General features: G+C 33.7%; 1 long non-coding RNA gene across 3 annotated transcripts; it reads right to left on the reverse strand.

Moving 5' to 3' along the window:
* Positions 1 to 10,950: 10,950 nt before the first annotated feature.
* LOC128558633 (uncharacterized) lies at positions 10,951 to 16,218 on the reverse strand. Of its 3 annotated transcripts, none has more exons than XR_008371767.1 (3): positions 15,905 to 16,218; positions 13,781 to 13,971; positions 10,951 to 13,166 (listed from the first exon to the last, which is right to left on the reverse strand). It is a non-coding gene; the product is annotated as an uncharacterized LOC128558633 (long non-coding RNA). The 3 variants fall into 3 exon arrangements; XR_008371766.1 differs by having other exon boundaries at positions 15,879 to 16,218; XR_008371765.1 differs by lacking the exon at positions 15,905 to 16,218 and adding an exon at positions 15,669 to 15,808.
* Between the last annotated feature and the right edge of the window lie 254 nt (positions 16,219 to 16,472).

Genomic DNA, 16,472 nt, shown 5'->3' on the forward strand with positions numbered 1-16,472 from the left:
ATAGTGTATGTTAAAATTTTTCAAAGATATGAAGTAATTACTCCCACTTTGAATGATAGTACTTAACCGCTACCATGATCAAATACACCAAAGGATATCAACCAGCAGTTTTGACTATTAGCTGGCTAGTCATTCATTTAGTGCTTCCATACAAAAATAAAAACATAAATTTTCTTATTTTTCTTTCAAGTTTTCACTAGCGTTAAACTATTGACAGTGAAAAGCACAAGTTATGGACAAGTGATTTATATAACGAGTTGTGTAATATTATACACTTATTGATTTTCTTGCCGGTCAATAGTCAAAACTATTGCCCAAGTTTTGAAGGTTTGCAAATAGTTGAACAGAACAGAACAGATCTTTTATTTGATAAACACAGATTACAAAACATACATTTTGTAATAACATGTGAACAAATATACATATATATATATATATATATATATATATATATATACACAAAGGTGGATACAGATCAATGTGGATGTGGGGATGGTGAGCACACATTTTAAATCAGCAGAAATGAATATCTATGTTAAATCAATTTAGAAGTCCTTTAGTAATACATAATTTTCTAAAGATATTAATGGGTCAGTGCACTTACTTTTCAGCTACTATTTATAATTTTTGTTACAGGAAGGCAAAAAGAGAACTTTCTTTGAAACAAATCAGAACAAAATAAACTTCAATTTGTTATTCCTCATCGTCATTAATCAACTCAAAAAACTTTTTGTTTCTTAAGACTATGTACAATATTTTAAATGAGATATGATCTTGGGCTGAATAAGTAAATGAATAGTGAATGAAGTACTAGTGTTACATCATAACACTAGGCTACTACAAGAGGACAGCATAATATCTATAGCAAAAAGTAAATACAACAACAAAAAAAGAAATCAACAACAATAACAGCTGTGTTGTTAGTAACATACATTGTCAATTTACCGTATTTGCATAATATTGAGTAGCCCGCCTTTCTGATTGATTGACACATCACGTGACCAATTTCGCGGTTTCAGTTGACTGGCTACTCCGACCTAGAGTAACCCGTCAATGAATTTACAAACAAAATACGCGTGGCACTGTCGGAATGAGGTTAATCCGGTTAATTGCAAGGTTAGTTAATACTTTTGCATAATTATATGTAATAATGGTTGAGAGAATTTAATACTTCGAGAACAACAATTGTTAATTCACATTATATTTAGTCTATTTAACTGGGACTTCGCCGAATTATTGTAAATCATATTATGTTTGATATGTCAAAATGGTGACGTATTTGTGTAAAGTATCTTGTACTTACTAGAGTGGTCATTTACATTATATTTTATGTAGCCTACAGTATTTTATACGTTTATGTAAAATGATTCATCTAAATGGATGTGACTCAAATGAAATACAGTGTATTAATAATATTACATCAGCCACTTGTGTTTTTTCATGGCCATATTTAACCAATTAAACATCATTATTTTACACATAAAGCAGAAGCTTACATGACAATAACAATAAAACAATTCTGTAAAAATATCAGGTCATAAATAAAATTTAGGTTCTTGCGAACCGGCGAATAATTTTTTTCACAAAAATACTCAATCTGGTCAGGAGCTGCGTGTCGGTAGTTGACAGTAGGTCTCTAAATTTAATAATATTTGGCCTACGGTAATATTTCAGTGGTATATAGTTTTTTCTTTCTTCATTAAAGGACGGACATATCAGGAGATAATGCAGCTCATCACCCAGGTCATTCGAGGGGCAGAGCGGGCACCTTCTTTCGTTGTGTGGCACATGACTTTGCGACCATCTTCCAACCTCAATAGGGAACCTATGATTGCCAGTTCGGAAATGGAATAATGATAAGCACTGGGTAGGTATTAGGATCTTGAGGTAGCTTTCCAGCATAATATTGTCCTTGAAGAGGCTATACATTTGACCTTTAGAGGAGGAGTCTAGATTTGACCTCCAGTTTTGTGTTAACTGGTCAATGAGCGTCTGCCTTACAAGTTTATGAACGTTTACATTAAAATATGGTTGGTTTACCCATACATACGAATAACCGGTGGAATCCAGTATTGCTTTAATATGTTTTAACCATTTAAAGTTGTGAGTTGACTGATACATGTTTTGATAGCAGAGAAAGGATATTTTTGATGCGTTTGGCGTAAGGGTTAGTTTACTCCAAAATTTGACCATACGTGACTTTATAATGATTTCTAAGGGGTAGCGACCAAGTTCGGCGTATAGCATATAACGTGGGGTACTTTTCCTAGATTTTGTTATTATCCTTAAAAAGTCACAGTGTACCTGTTCTATGATATCAAGATTTTCATAACCAAATACCTCGGAACCGTATGTTAAGATGGGTAAGACAGTATTATCAAACAGCTTTAGCTGTAGGTCAATTGGGAGGGCTAGATTACTAATTTTTACCAGGAGCTGGTGCATTGCTTTTCTGGCTTGAGTAACTAAATGCTTTCTACATGAAAGGAAGCTACCTGAAGAAGAGAAATACACTCCAAGGTACTTGTAGGTTTTAACTGTTTCAATTTGTTGGCCGTGTATACTAAACGAATATTTATCTGGTCGATTTGTACCAAAAACTATAACCTTTGTTTTGGAGTAATTAATTTTCAACTTCCAAGTTTCACAGTAGGTATAAAAATCATCAAGGCAATTCTGAAAATTGACTTCACTATCTGAAAAAATAACCGTATCATCAGCATATAGTAACACTAACAATTTTAAATAGATTAAGGTATCTTGATTACTTATATTTAACTGAATACCATTATTGTTTATCAAGAGGAACTGTTCTAAGTCATTTAAGTGCATGGAAAATAAAATCGGTGACAAGTTTTCTCCTTGTCTAACACCACACCCACTGGAAAAAAAATGCAGAAGGTTCTCCATTGAGAGAAACACATGACTTTATGTCAGCATACATATTTTTAATAACAGTCAAAATTCTACCTTGAACTCCTAAATTAAAAATTTTGCTCCAGAGACCTGCCCGCCATATTGAGTCAAATGCTGCAGAAAAATCTATAAATGAGCAAAACACTTTCTTTTTTTCATTTCTTAATTTCTCAATCAAAAAAATTAAACTAAAATATGATCAGTAGTGGAATAATTTGCCCTAAAACCGGCCTGATTCTCCTTAAGAAGGTTATTTTCACATAAAAATACATTTATCCGATCATTCAATATAGATGTAAATATTTTACCCAGACAACTTAATATGGTTATTGGTCTGTAATTAGCTGGATCTGTAAGGGAACCTTTGTTTTTGTAAATTGGTTTAATTGTACCTATTAACCAGGCTTCCGGTATCACCCCGTACTCGAGAATATAGTTAAAAAGTGACATATATAGCGGTAACATAACCTGTTTAGTACACTTAAGGTATTCATTTATAATATCATCCTGATCTGAGGGCGCTTTTCCACTGTTCGAGTTGGAAATTGCCGTTTCAATTTCTTGCAGGGTGATTGGCCTATTTAGAGTATCGGTTGTATGTACATGGGGAACAGAATCATTATATTCTGGGTCAATGTTCTCATGGGATTCAGCATTAATATTTTTAAAGTATTAAAAAAAAATCGGATAATGTGGGGGTGACCTTGTTCTTTTTACTACCTAGGCTGTTTAGATAACGCCAATAATCTTTTGGCCTTTGCGAACTCATGGACCGTAACTTCCTCTCAGTATTGAATTTATGCTTATTTAACCAGGTGTTAATTGTTTGTTTGTAGAAGCGACTTGCTCTATTTAACGCTAATCTATTTTGGTCAGTTTTGTGTAATTGATAATTTTTACGAGCGACATTATATAAGTTTCTTGCTTTTTTACATTGAGGCCCGAACCAGGGTTTAGAGTAAGTTTGACGTATGTTATTAAAGTTTTTGATAGGTCTAGAGAAGGTAGTTTCGGCACAAGTAGAAAAGAGAAGGGCAATTTTGCTCGTTATGTCGTTTATATACAGGCTGTTGACTTGATCGGGTGGGTTATGAAGACAAGCTCTAATTTCATTAATCATTTGTGGGTCTAGGTTAGCTACGAATTCAGATTTTCTGTTATCTTTCCACCTAGGGGTACCTTTAGGTGCATTATTACCTGAAAGAATTTGTTCACTATCAGTATATGCAAAATTAATGGAAGCTGACAGCAGGCAGTGGCCATCTGAAAAAAGCGGATCCAACTCAATTACTTCAAAATTTTCAATTCGTCTTAAACAATTTACAGACGCCAGAGAATAGTCTATAACAGATAGGTTTCGAAATGTCAGTTTTCCCAAAAGCTTATCATCACCAAGTCTGCCATTAACAATAAATAAATTATTAAACTTACATAGCTCTAACAATTTTCGCCCATGGTTATTGACTTTAGTACTTTGTGATTTTCTGACAACTGGTATGTTTAGGTGGGGTAACATATTAACAGAGTTAAGTGAACGTAAAGTATCATCATCCAGATTGAACTCTTTTGACAAAAAGTCATCAAATTCAGCATAATCAGGTAAACTTGAGGTGTGCCCATTTGCATTACCTGTAATATACACATTTTCAAATTGGTTACATTTAACAGCTACATCATTTACAAATTCAAAATATTCATCTTCGTTGTAAAAACGAGACTGTTCAGGTGGGATGTACATCCCTCCGATAACAATAATTCTCTGATGACAGTCAACAATTTTTAGCCAATATATGTATTCACAATTTGATTCCAGTATAGAGGTGCTGTCAATTAGCGATTTATGGACAAAAAACCCAATGCCTCCTGACTTCCGCTTGAATTTATCACTTCTCGGTTTAGAGAAAAACGTATAGTCCCGTACATTAAGAACGTCGTATTTATCAACTTTGCTTTCAACCACACAAAATATAGAATACTGTTGAATTAGTGAAGTAAACTCTGGGATATTTAGTCGCGACTTAAGGCCACACACGTTTAAAGCTCCTACTGTTATTTGTTTATTGTTACCATCATTTTTATGTAAATTTTTCATAATCGGTATAGATGGTGTTTCATTAACGTTTCTGTCCAAGCTACTTGTTGTTTTAGGTGTACTAGGCAACAGGAAACATTTATCACACAGGAACACTATCCCCGGCTGCTCCTAGCACGAGGATACGTCTGGGGAGATTGGACAGCCAGTTGAGTGCGGTGTACCAGAATTACCTGCGGAGCCAGTGGTCTCAGACCCCGTAGCGCTAGACATTTCCGGTTTCTGTGGCTCTGGGAGATGCTCCTGCAACGGGGCATGAACTGACGTTAGATAACCGGGTGCGGAACTTGAAATGTCGGGATTCTTGATTTCCTCAGTTGCTTTTGGGGAGTTATGGTTGACAACGCAGGGCGGAGGTTGGAAGTCATTGTTCTCCTCTTCGTCGGATTGCTCGTCGATGATGATATCTTGTTCTTTTGGCAGATTCTTCATAACATGCCTCAATGTAGCATCAACGGTAAAGTCGTACCTCTCCTGGATACGCGCATGAACATTAGAGTTACGTGAGCCACGTAGGACTTCGTACCAGTTCGGGAACATGTCACGGACAACGTCACCGTTGACTTCCAAAGCGGCGGGAAATTTTATTCTAACATTTCTTGGACCATATTTGTCACGTGCTAACTTGTATTGGGGCCACAATTCCTTGCGAGCCTCACTGATTTCACGCGGATAGTCTCTGGAAATGCCATAGCTAGTGTTTTTTAGAAGTTCCGCATTTTCCATAATAATGTCAGTGTCACCGGCGTCACGGAAGGATACCAGTATCGATCTGTGACGGATTTTACCTCTAGCGCGCACCACATTACGTTTGCCAATGCGATACGCCTTTGTTATGAAGATATTTGCAGGATCCAAATTCAACTGGTCTTTCAGAAAGTTTGTAATTATTGTATGACAATTATCAGCGTTAACAATCTCTGCATGACCACTAAATATCAAATTATTGTGGATTAGTTTTGCTTCAGTGTCAATACTTTTATATTCCAAAAGCCGAAGACGGGCCTCCGTAACATCACACCTAGCCGCTTGGAGATATGACGATTTATTAATGGCATAAAGTTTATAATTCATTGGACCAATATTCATCATCATGTCAAACATAATGTTCATTTTGTCATTCATGTTCATAGCAACAAAGTCTTGCTTAGACGGTACACCTGTTTGGTAAAGAGTACTACCTGTTGATGTTGTACTGCTCGATCTGCGAGATCTTTTTTTGGGGTTATCCATTGTTTCCTCCATAAGAAGTACAAATTTCCCTGTATATTTTGCCATGTTTATCCGTATTTCACTATAAACTATATTTCACTATATAATAAAGTCTTCATACGGTCATAGGAAAGTCTTTTTAGTCACTAATTTACACAAAGGTTCACAAAATAGGCGGGAGCGATAAAATCCACGTCCGCCATTGATCATATCCGGAAGTCACAGTTGCTTTTGGCCTGTACACCATTCAATATGTGTTTTATTACATGACAGTAGAAATGAGTTTCATAGAATTGTTTCTCAAAATTTGACTTAAGCGTAATTGCATTTTGACTGGAATTTCATATAAGTAGTTGTGTAATAATTTCCTTATCTTATTTTAACAGAGCGTTCAACCAAGACAAGAAGTGGTCAAAGAGGCGCATATAGAAAAGTCACACCAAAAGCGTTCGCGACAGAAGACGAAAATTGTCCAGTCAAAATGTACAATACATATACCAGTCATAGACCATCAGATTATTTAAATCCAGACTCCAGATTTTATCTTCAACCTTTAAAATCCCCATCAGGGCAAATTTGGTACTCCCATCAAGCTGTAGGTAAAGCGAAACTAGGACAAATAATGAATGTACTGGCAGAAAGAGGCAACATAGAAGGAAGGAAGGTAAATCACTCTACTAGAAAAACATTTGCAGCAACACTTATTCAGGCCGGCCGGGCACCAACTGAAGTTGCTCAACTGGCCGGTTGGAAAAATGTTCAAACCGTAAATGAATATTCTGTACCATCCATGAATCAGCAATAGGAAACGTCGGATATTATTTCAAATGTGATGCTTCCACAATCTAGTAAAGAAGTAACCACAACAAATGAAGTGCTAAATCTCTCTTCTGAAAAAGAGAACCATGACCAGGTACAAATGAATTCTATAAACAATGAAATGAATTACTGCAATAAGAGAAGTTCAAATCCATATGCGTTTGTGTGTGGTGCAACCATATCTGGCGGAACATTTAATATCAATATTTTCTCCGGTAAAAGGAAACAGTGTTGTTCTTCTGAAGATTCTCAGGAGCAATGATCTTACCCTTTGGAAAAAAGATTAAACATATATAAATATTGTGATTCTAAATAAAGGCATTATGGTTATAGAAAAGAGAGTAAATAGTTGGAAAAAAGTTTAAACTGCAGATATTGACCATAGACAAAGTAAAGAGTTTCAATAGTTTCACTTTTTCAGACAGAACATTAAACATTGTTTCAGTTGATACATTAAATATTGTTTCAGTTGATATATTAAATATTATTCCAGTTGATATATTAAATATTGTTTCAGTTGATGTAATGAAGACTTTTTAGTCTCCTACTGATATCTTATTACACTTTGTTAAAAACAAATAAAATTATTATTGTTACAGGTATAATGATATTCTTCTTTTTTAGCCAATATTGGAAAGTTGAATAATAAAATTATCATTAATCAATTGATTTCATATTAGCCTTGTTATTTGTCCTCTGGCAGTCGTACTGGCCCTCGGCCTCGGGCCAATACGACCACCCTCGGACAAATAACAAGGCCAATATGAAATCAATTGATTAATAACATTATATTATAAATGATTTACTCAATATTGTATTTCAGCCTTTTTACGTAACTTCCAATAATCCTGATTTCAAGACGCATAATCAAGCTCTGTACATAGAGCGTCTACTTCACCCGATTTACATTCGGAACATTTTCACGCCTTTCGGGCTTTGTCGTATTTTTAACATGGGACTGAAATACGGAAAAATACAGGATTTTTGTACGCACGTGCGTCTAATACTGTAATACATTGTACGATCACGTGTTGCAATTAAACATTCACGATTGGTTGAATAAAATAGATATAGAATAATGCAAGATATTTTAAACAAAACTCTAGATCAGTTTATTAGTCTTTAGATTTTGGTAGCGTAACCCGTAAATCATTTTGCAAAATGCTAAGTTTGACTTGATAGAAAAGAAATAATAAAAGAAACATCGAGCAAAAGTATGTTTTTACTTTCAAAGTGGGACCTGAATGAAAATGTTCCTGTTAATTTTAAATGATATTTATTCCCTATGCACTTTTTTCACCTTTTATCGGAAATGTTTCTTCTCGTAAATCTATGCAAGTTAACTGCGTATTATTGCTTCAGCAATAGATTAATGAGATGAGAACAGTAGTCTAAGTGGAAGTGAAATTTAATGCATTTACATTTAAAGGGTCGGATTTAAGCTCCACATTATTGGCGAACTGACTGATGCTCTCTATAACGTTCGTGCAAATATTTTAGCGACCATTTGGTCCAAATAAAAACTAGACCTGCATTCTAAGAGAATTTTGTTTTTTTGGCCGATTTTGATATATCTGTCCTGAAATACCAGTGTTTTCGATCTCAGTAGAAAAATATTAATAAATGATATATTTACAAACATCTGTCGTTTACAACATTGTAAATACACTAGATTTTGCTGGAGAGAAATGTTTTAATATTCCTAAAGTGCAATTATTGATACTGGTCCAAATTCAAGTACTTGCCAGAATGGTCATCTTTAATGAATACACATTCTGTTTTTTTGTTGTTGTTTTTTTTTCAAAAATGCGTGACACATTAGGACCATCATAAAGTCATATATTTCAGAATTAAATGTGCACCAAACTGTTTTTCTTGACGTACATTTATGTACATCTTAAGATCTTAAATCTTTGACATTCGTTACTCGAACCCGCATGTACCAAAGCTTACATCTAAAAGTTAAGAAAGGCAAGGCAAGTAGCGAGTGAATATTTCAAGTTAATAAGATAAAGCCTATAACACATCTGGCACTAACAGCGCTCTTGTTTCATGTCTCACATTTGCTACCTTTTTATTCTTATATTTCGTCACGAAAAGACATTTATATATTGTGTACTGTCAAATTGTAAATCAAATTCTGCCTTGAATATTTATTTGTTTGTGATATAGTGACCAAACATTTTCTCATAAAGATGGATCATGGAGGAGTGTTGTTGCTGGATCTTTCTTGAATTATGCATTTTGAAAATACTGTGGTTTATACTATTTTTCCATATGCATGATTTTATTATTTACCTGAAACATTTATTGAAATCCTTTGAAAGATTGTCACTGACTGACTGACTTAATCACTTTTCGAATGACGGATTTCTGTGTAAAACTTAGGCATTGAAATTGACATCAAATTGTATGATATTAGATTTAGTGGAAGTCTAACAGAATAAATAACGGTAAAATAACTTCCCACGAAGTTAGTTCGCTTCCTAACATATATTTAAAAATTTTCTCCTGGCTGCTTATTGCTGCTTTTTCCGCTGTCAATAAAAAGGGACCTATTTTAAGGTAGTTCTGGCCCCGCTTTCACTAACGTTCTCAAGTCAAAATCTCAGCTCAAGTCTGAGAAAAATCTCAACTTTGATTCTCAGCTTGAGATTTTTCTCAGATTGGCTTTCACTAAAAATCTCTCAGTAAAATCTCAACTTCCGCGCTGAGATTTTTCTCAGATTTCTTGAGTCAAGGGTTGGGCTGTCTCAGTGCTTTTCTCAAAGAAACAAAATGGCGACTTTTCGACGATACAATATACGCCGCCGCCGTAGTCGGTGCCAGTTTCACGTTGAGTTCACCAGCATGACATGGATGACAACAAACTTCGTCAGAGACGGTAATTTCTTAATTTCAAGGGAAGTAATCCAAGTAAAACTTAAATGGCCGATTGTTGCTAGGGACACTGTTTACGCTTTTAAAACACATGCAGCAATTAATTTACCACAAGGACAACATTTTCGAACAATTTTACTGTTTCTAAAATGTTTCTTTATCGTCTTGAATGCTACACAACTTTGAAGACAATATTTATTAAGTACAGTAGACGTTTTACTGTGCCTGTGTTTCGTACCAAAAACGCTCGTACCGAGATATATTGACTTGTGCAGTAACGTCCCTAGAAGTCCTTGTTCTTGTGAAATTTCGTTTTACAACTTGGGGGTTATTATCAAGGGGTGATAAAAATGAGCAGTTAGTGGTTGGCTCAAAGCCGGGACCCCTTGTTTACAGGGTGTGCGCACTATCAACTGAACTAACCAGCTGCTGAAACAATTTCCCCTTTGTGGTAATCAAGTCCTATACCATAAGAAACTCCCCTGCTATACAGAAGTCGTGTACATAGAGGGGACTATTCCTGGATAATGCCTCTAGTTTATAAAACAGTCGCAGTCCAATGTGTGCATCTAGTTAATTGAACAGATTGAGTAAAATGTGCAGTCAGTCTACTGTAGGGCTCAATCTTGGGGACCCTCTCATACAGGACTAGTACTCTACCAACTAAGCTAACCTACTGCTTAAACAAAACATCCACTTTGTAGTAGTCAAGTCCTGTTGCCTCATAGGCCTCGGTAGCCAAGTGGTAGATGGCCCACCACTTCAGTGGGATATTGTAGGTTCAGTCTCTAGCCATGTCATGTGATAAAAGTTATTACATAATGGCATGATATTACATACGGCTCTATACACCAGCTTGTTTATAAGTAATCACTCATTAATAAGCATTTGGAAATATTTTGTTCTGCATTTTGCAGTGCTGTTAACTATTAACATCTATACTTTAGATAGTTCACATTTAGCAAGTGGCAAATAGCATGATGTAATTGAATAAGCAGAAAAACTGATGGACATAAAGACAATGAAAAATATTTAAGTTCTAATAATTTATTAAAGTTAACAGAAATTTTTATAAGTTGACAACAGTTTTATTCATTTATAAATAAATATGGCATTTCATAATTTGATCTAAAATATTGGTTGAACATTTAAAGTACAATGTTTTTCAAATCTTTCCAAAAATATCAGAAAATCTTTACTCTATGCTATTGATAAAATTTATATTACCAGTAAGTTGTTAGATTTCAGTATGATTTACAACAATAATTTTAAGTAAAATTTTATATTTCACTGTCATTGTCTTCTCAGATAAATTTGATTTTTTAAAAAGAACTATGAAATGCCAAAGTGTACAGGTTATCATTTTCATTTCTTTTAAATTTTCATTTACTGTTCCAGTTCACTATTCTTCCTATGAAAATGTTTATAATTAACTTCTGTTCACATGTTAAAAGTTATGTTGTTGACTCAAGTTGATGGTGTTTCTCTTACTGATGAGTCCTGGAAACACTGTATGGGTCACAAAATTAAACTGGGACGAAACACACCTGACAACAGATGTTGATAAAAACAATCAGTTGCATTAATAACCAACTGAAGATAAAAATAAGAAAATGTTATAACTTAAATCCAAAAACATTTTTAAAAATTTGCATGTATTTTCAAATTTATCTGATTTTCAGGTGTGTCTAAGGCTGTTTTCATTCAAATGACATAGTTTAATAATTAGTTTAATAGTTAAATGTGCTATTGCCTACCTATTCCCATAAAGGAGTGCAATGTGATGAAACAATGTTAAAATGATCACTATTCCAATAATTAGTTAACCAATAATAGTAGATGGTTTTGTAGTTAACAAGAACTGCCACTCAGGGTCAATTAAAAGAGAAAACATTAGAAATGATACAAGGAGGTTTTTAAAGTAAACAGCTTCAAGGCCTACACCATGTAAATTTCATACAAAAAAAACCTTTAACTTTATGCAGCAAACTTTCCAAAAATAGAATGTTTATCAGTTGGTTAGAAAAGTACTACATATACTTTCAATGATGCACATGACTTTATACTGCACAAGCCAAAAAGGGAGTTAATCAATAAAAACTGATTTAACATTTTCAGTAACATTTTCACCCATGCCAATCTTTGACGCATAAATGCGATAATTAAAATTCGAAAACAAGAAATTAATGTGTCTCATGTTCCTAACAAACAACGTGGCAGCCACATTTAAATTTAATGTAAACAAAGATAATGCCTTCAACAATATATATCTATCGGCTATAGTTTTTTTTTTTTAAAATAATTAAGCTTTTTCTTCTCTCTCACCTTATTTTAATTCAGTTCAGTTTTATAAAGTGTTTTGGGGCAAATTACATATATCCAATCAATGTAGTCAACAAATGTTTGCAATTTCAGCTGAATGGCTCAAGCAGTTTTAACCCTTATCATGCTGTACATGGTTGGTCCTACCTTTGCAACAAGTGTAGATCATGATAAGCCTGCACATCTGTGCAGTCTGATCTTTATCTGCACTGTTCGCCATTCAGTCAGTATCTTTTGGTTAGCACCCCTTTTAACACTTAATAATACTGTCCAAATTGTAAAACGTACAAGTTCTTTATAGAAATTTAGCAAGGGCCTAAGGGTTAAAGTTATATTAAATTATATAGCTAATTGTGTCCCCTGTGCACCCAAAAAAGTGTGACATTTACATGAAGGCTAGTTTTCAACAGTGTGTCTTTTTAATCAAGCTTTATTGTTAGAGCTTTGATTTTTTATGTAACTTAAAGTCTGCACATTTAAAGCAAAATACTTTTTTTTCATAAACTACATCTCATTCTTACCAATATCAGGCAATATGTCGCATCTTGTGATGGAACCCTCTTCACAAAATGTAGTGAAAAAAAAACAAAAAACAATTTAAATGTTGAACACTACAGTTTCATAACCCCATTACTTTTCTTGAGTCCTAATGTTTTCCTAAGATCTTAATCTTTTCAGCTTTGAAGACACAATCTGACTATTTTTGTTTGATAAATCAACTTTCTCAGAATCTTGATGAAAGTCTATACACACAAAAATGTCCCCTGTGCACCTTTTCAGTAGTTTAGTGTCAGATTTTTTATATTCTTTAAATAAAATGTTTTTTACATAGGCCCCCACTTCCACAGTATATCTTGCAGCTTGTTCCTTTCACATGGCAGATATATTGTATTCGAGGAGATACATCAGGAGGAGGTACATCAATCTGAAAAGGAATTGTTTTTTCTATGTTATATACAGTACACTATCACAAATTTTATTTTTGTTATGCATTTATGGAGCGAAATTTCCTTTTTTTTTTTTGTTTCAGTATGATTCAATTTTGCCATAGTATTTCAGTCATGTAATGGTGTTCAGTTAACCTATCAAGTGTTCCTGCATTCTTTACTAGAAATGACTTGTGCTCACAGACAACTTCCCATTGTAAATGAGTAAGAAATGTTGGACAAATGACTTCAGACATGTTCTTCTCTCAAACTGTTAAAGATATTACATGCATAGCCAAAGGATCAAACTTACAACTTTTCTTGATTTATAGTCTAGTGCTTTATATTCTGAGCTAGGCATGCAAATTATCATAAGTGAAAGTTTCAAACCAAAACCAATACTGGTCAAAATCAGCCTGATCCATTTCAAATGTTTGTAAATGAAGTGCCTCCATTCAGGGTATCAATTTGGTTTCTGTATATTTTGCAAGCATGCTTTTACTTATTGTTCTCCTTTATTTCCTTTTGACTAAAATTAAAATCTAGCATGGTTTGAATTATAACAGAGTTTGCAAATTTAGGAAACATTGAGACTAACTCAGTCAATACATACTATACTTGAAATCACAGACCAGACACCAATACAGGTACTGCCTTCAGATCCATCAGTGTTTTGGAACCTTGGTGAATGGTCCTAGAACAGCTCAGAATGGATTATCCACTGTCATTAGCATCTTTTGAATCAGCACATAGCTCAAGCCTGACCTCTGTATAAGCTGAGGATCTTCATCAGCTGGCTGTGACCTGATATAAATTATATAAAATTGCTCTGTAACCAGGTTTAAATATACCTTATTCCATTTATAAGAAGGAATATCAATCTTTAAATTACACAAAGATTTTGATAATATAGAAAATCTTAAGCACTAAGTCTGAGACTTAGGTATACAAGATCAATGTTTATTGGGTGCATGTACATAAGCTTATAATTATTAGCTACATAATTTTAATTTCTACAAGAATCTTAATAAAACTGTGTGTGGGTGTGTATTATATAAACCACATATAAAATATATAAACATATAATATTAAATAGCATACTTTGCATTGACAATGAACATTTAAAACCATTATCAAAATCTGTGACATTTCAGGGATGCCTTACAATTGAAATAGCTTTTTCTTTCATAATGATTTAAAAAAAAAAAAAAAACCAACATGTTTTAGCATTTTATTGAGGAATTTCATATTCTGTCTCTATTTAGATCTACAATATACAGAAGTGTACAGAAAAAGAAGGAAAACCTTTAATATACAAATATATATTCTACTGATTGGAAATTTCCCATCATAAAATGCTATTATACTGTCATACAGATTTTCAAACTTCTGTTTCAAAAATATATTTTGTTACCATGCTTGTGTCAAAAATTGTTTTTATATAGTCCTGTCTCAAGTTATGATATATTACAAACCTGCAACATTTAAAAACAAGAATAAGCTAGGCCTATATATGACACCTGTAGTTTGCATCTCAAGTGAGACTAATGTTTACACTATTGTCTAACATAACATATTGGTTATTTAGGATGTCTGGGGGGTGAAAGTGCTGCAAAAATGTAATTAAAAAAAATGGAACACATTTCAAACTGAAAGTGAAAGTAGAAATGAAAAGTAGAACTAGGATCATGTAAAGCCTTTGAGACCCCCTCATGTAAATTTTCATAAATGGAAATTATACCTGCCAGACCAATAATATTCATAGTACATATACACAAGTAGCAGATACTTTCTATAAAGGTCACCTTGTTTGGTTATACTTTGTATTTTGTCTTAAACACATGTACCTCTAACTGTCCACATTTTATCTTGTAGAAATGTCAATCTTTTTTTTTTCAACACATTTTTTTCTCTAAATTTGTTTTTGTTGTGTGTCTAACATACTTATCTAGGTACTCTGGTTAATGAAATATAATTAACTTTTATATTTTTTGAAATATTGCATTTTTTTTTTCATTTTGACAGCTCTACCTACTTTCACTTTCATTTTGCATTTTCAAAAAAATGTACATGGTTTGCAGCACTTTCAACTCACAGGGTACCTGGCGAAATACGTTAGACACAGAATTAATTTATAATCATGACAGCAATGACAAAATACTATGGAAAAAGAAGCTTGATATCTTATACAAAATAGAATGTGAGTATTTTGAACAAACTGTGTTGTTCAAAGCACAGGAGCCTGAAATTCTATCCAAAAGCCACGAAAAGTCTGTATATGAAAAAAGACCCCCCTTCTATATAATATATTATATAGAAGGGGGGTCTTTTTTCATATACAGACTTTTCGTGGCTTTTGGATAGAATTTCAGGCTCCTGTGTTCAAAGTTTGAAATGCCTGCAGTAGAGAATGCATAGCTATTTATGTCCCTGCAATCATTGATATGAATACACTAATTGCAGTAATTAATATGTGAATCAAAAAAACAATATATACTTACGGCTGCATATCTGATTCCAATAATTATATGCCCGATAACATAAAATTGTCACACGTAGTGTAACAACATATGGTTGTGTTTACGTAATCCCATATTTGGTAAAGAAAACAAATGCAATATGACGTAGTACCCTCGACTGTGTGTTTGATTGGTTCAAAAGTGACAGGTTTGAAGCTGATTAATTATAATATTGAAAATACACTGCCATACCTTTGTACAACAGTGTACAAACATACAATCTGGATATATCCCGAAACTGTACATGTTGTTTATGAACATTTCTCAACGCTTCATTTCGTCTCAATAAATGAATAAATCCACTGCCCCCAACTATGCACTCGTGTTCGTGGGAAAGTTCACGCGGCTCCTTGGATGTTTGGCCGCTTATGTCTTAAAAAATTACGGCTCAGCTGAGAAAAATCTCAAGACTTGAGAAAAAGTTTAGAGAAAGCCAACTTGAGAAATTTCTCAGCTGAGACAATTCTCAGACAATTCTGAGACAATCTTGAGCTGAGAATTTTCTCACTTTGAGAACGTTAGTGAAAGCGGGGCCTGAACGTTTGGATCGGAATATTTTCTACAATGTAGAATTTGATTAAACTCTGATTTTTCAAAACTTCAGAATATACCCAGAAAATTAAGCAAATAAAAAAGAGAGTGTCGTGTGCTTGATTTTTTGCTAGACTGATTTGAAAAATTTGGTCTTCACGCAATATTTCATAATGGGAGTCTATGGGAAAATCATAACTTTTATTACATTTTCGCGGATAGAAGTTTTCTACAATGTACATTTTGATAAAACTT

The sequence above is a fragment of the Mercenaria mercenaria genome, chromosome 7 (assembly GCF_021730395.1).
Source record: "Mercenaria mercenaria strain notata chromosome 7, MADL_Memer_1, whole genome shotgun sequence".
Lineage (NCBI taxonomy): Eukaryota > Metazoa > Mollusca > Bivalvia > Venerida > Veneridae > Mercenaria > Mercenaria mercenaria.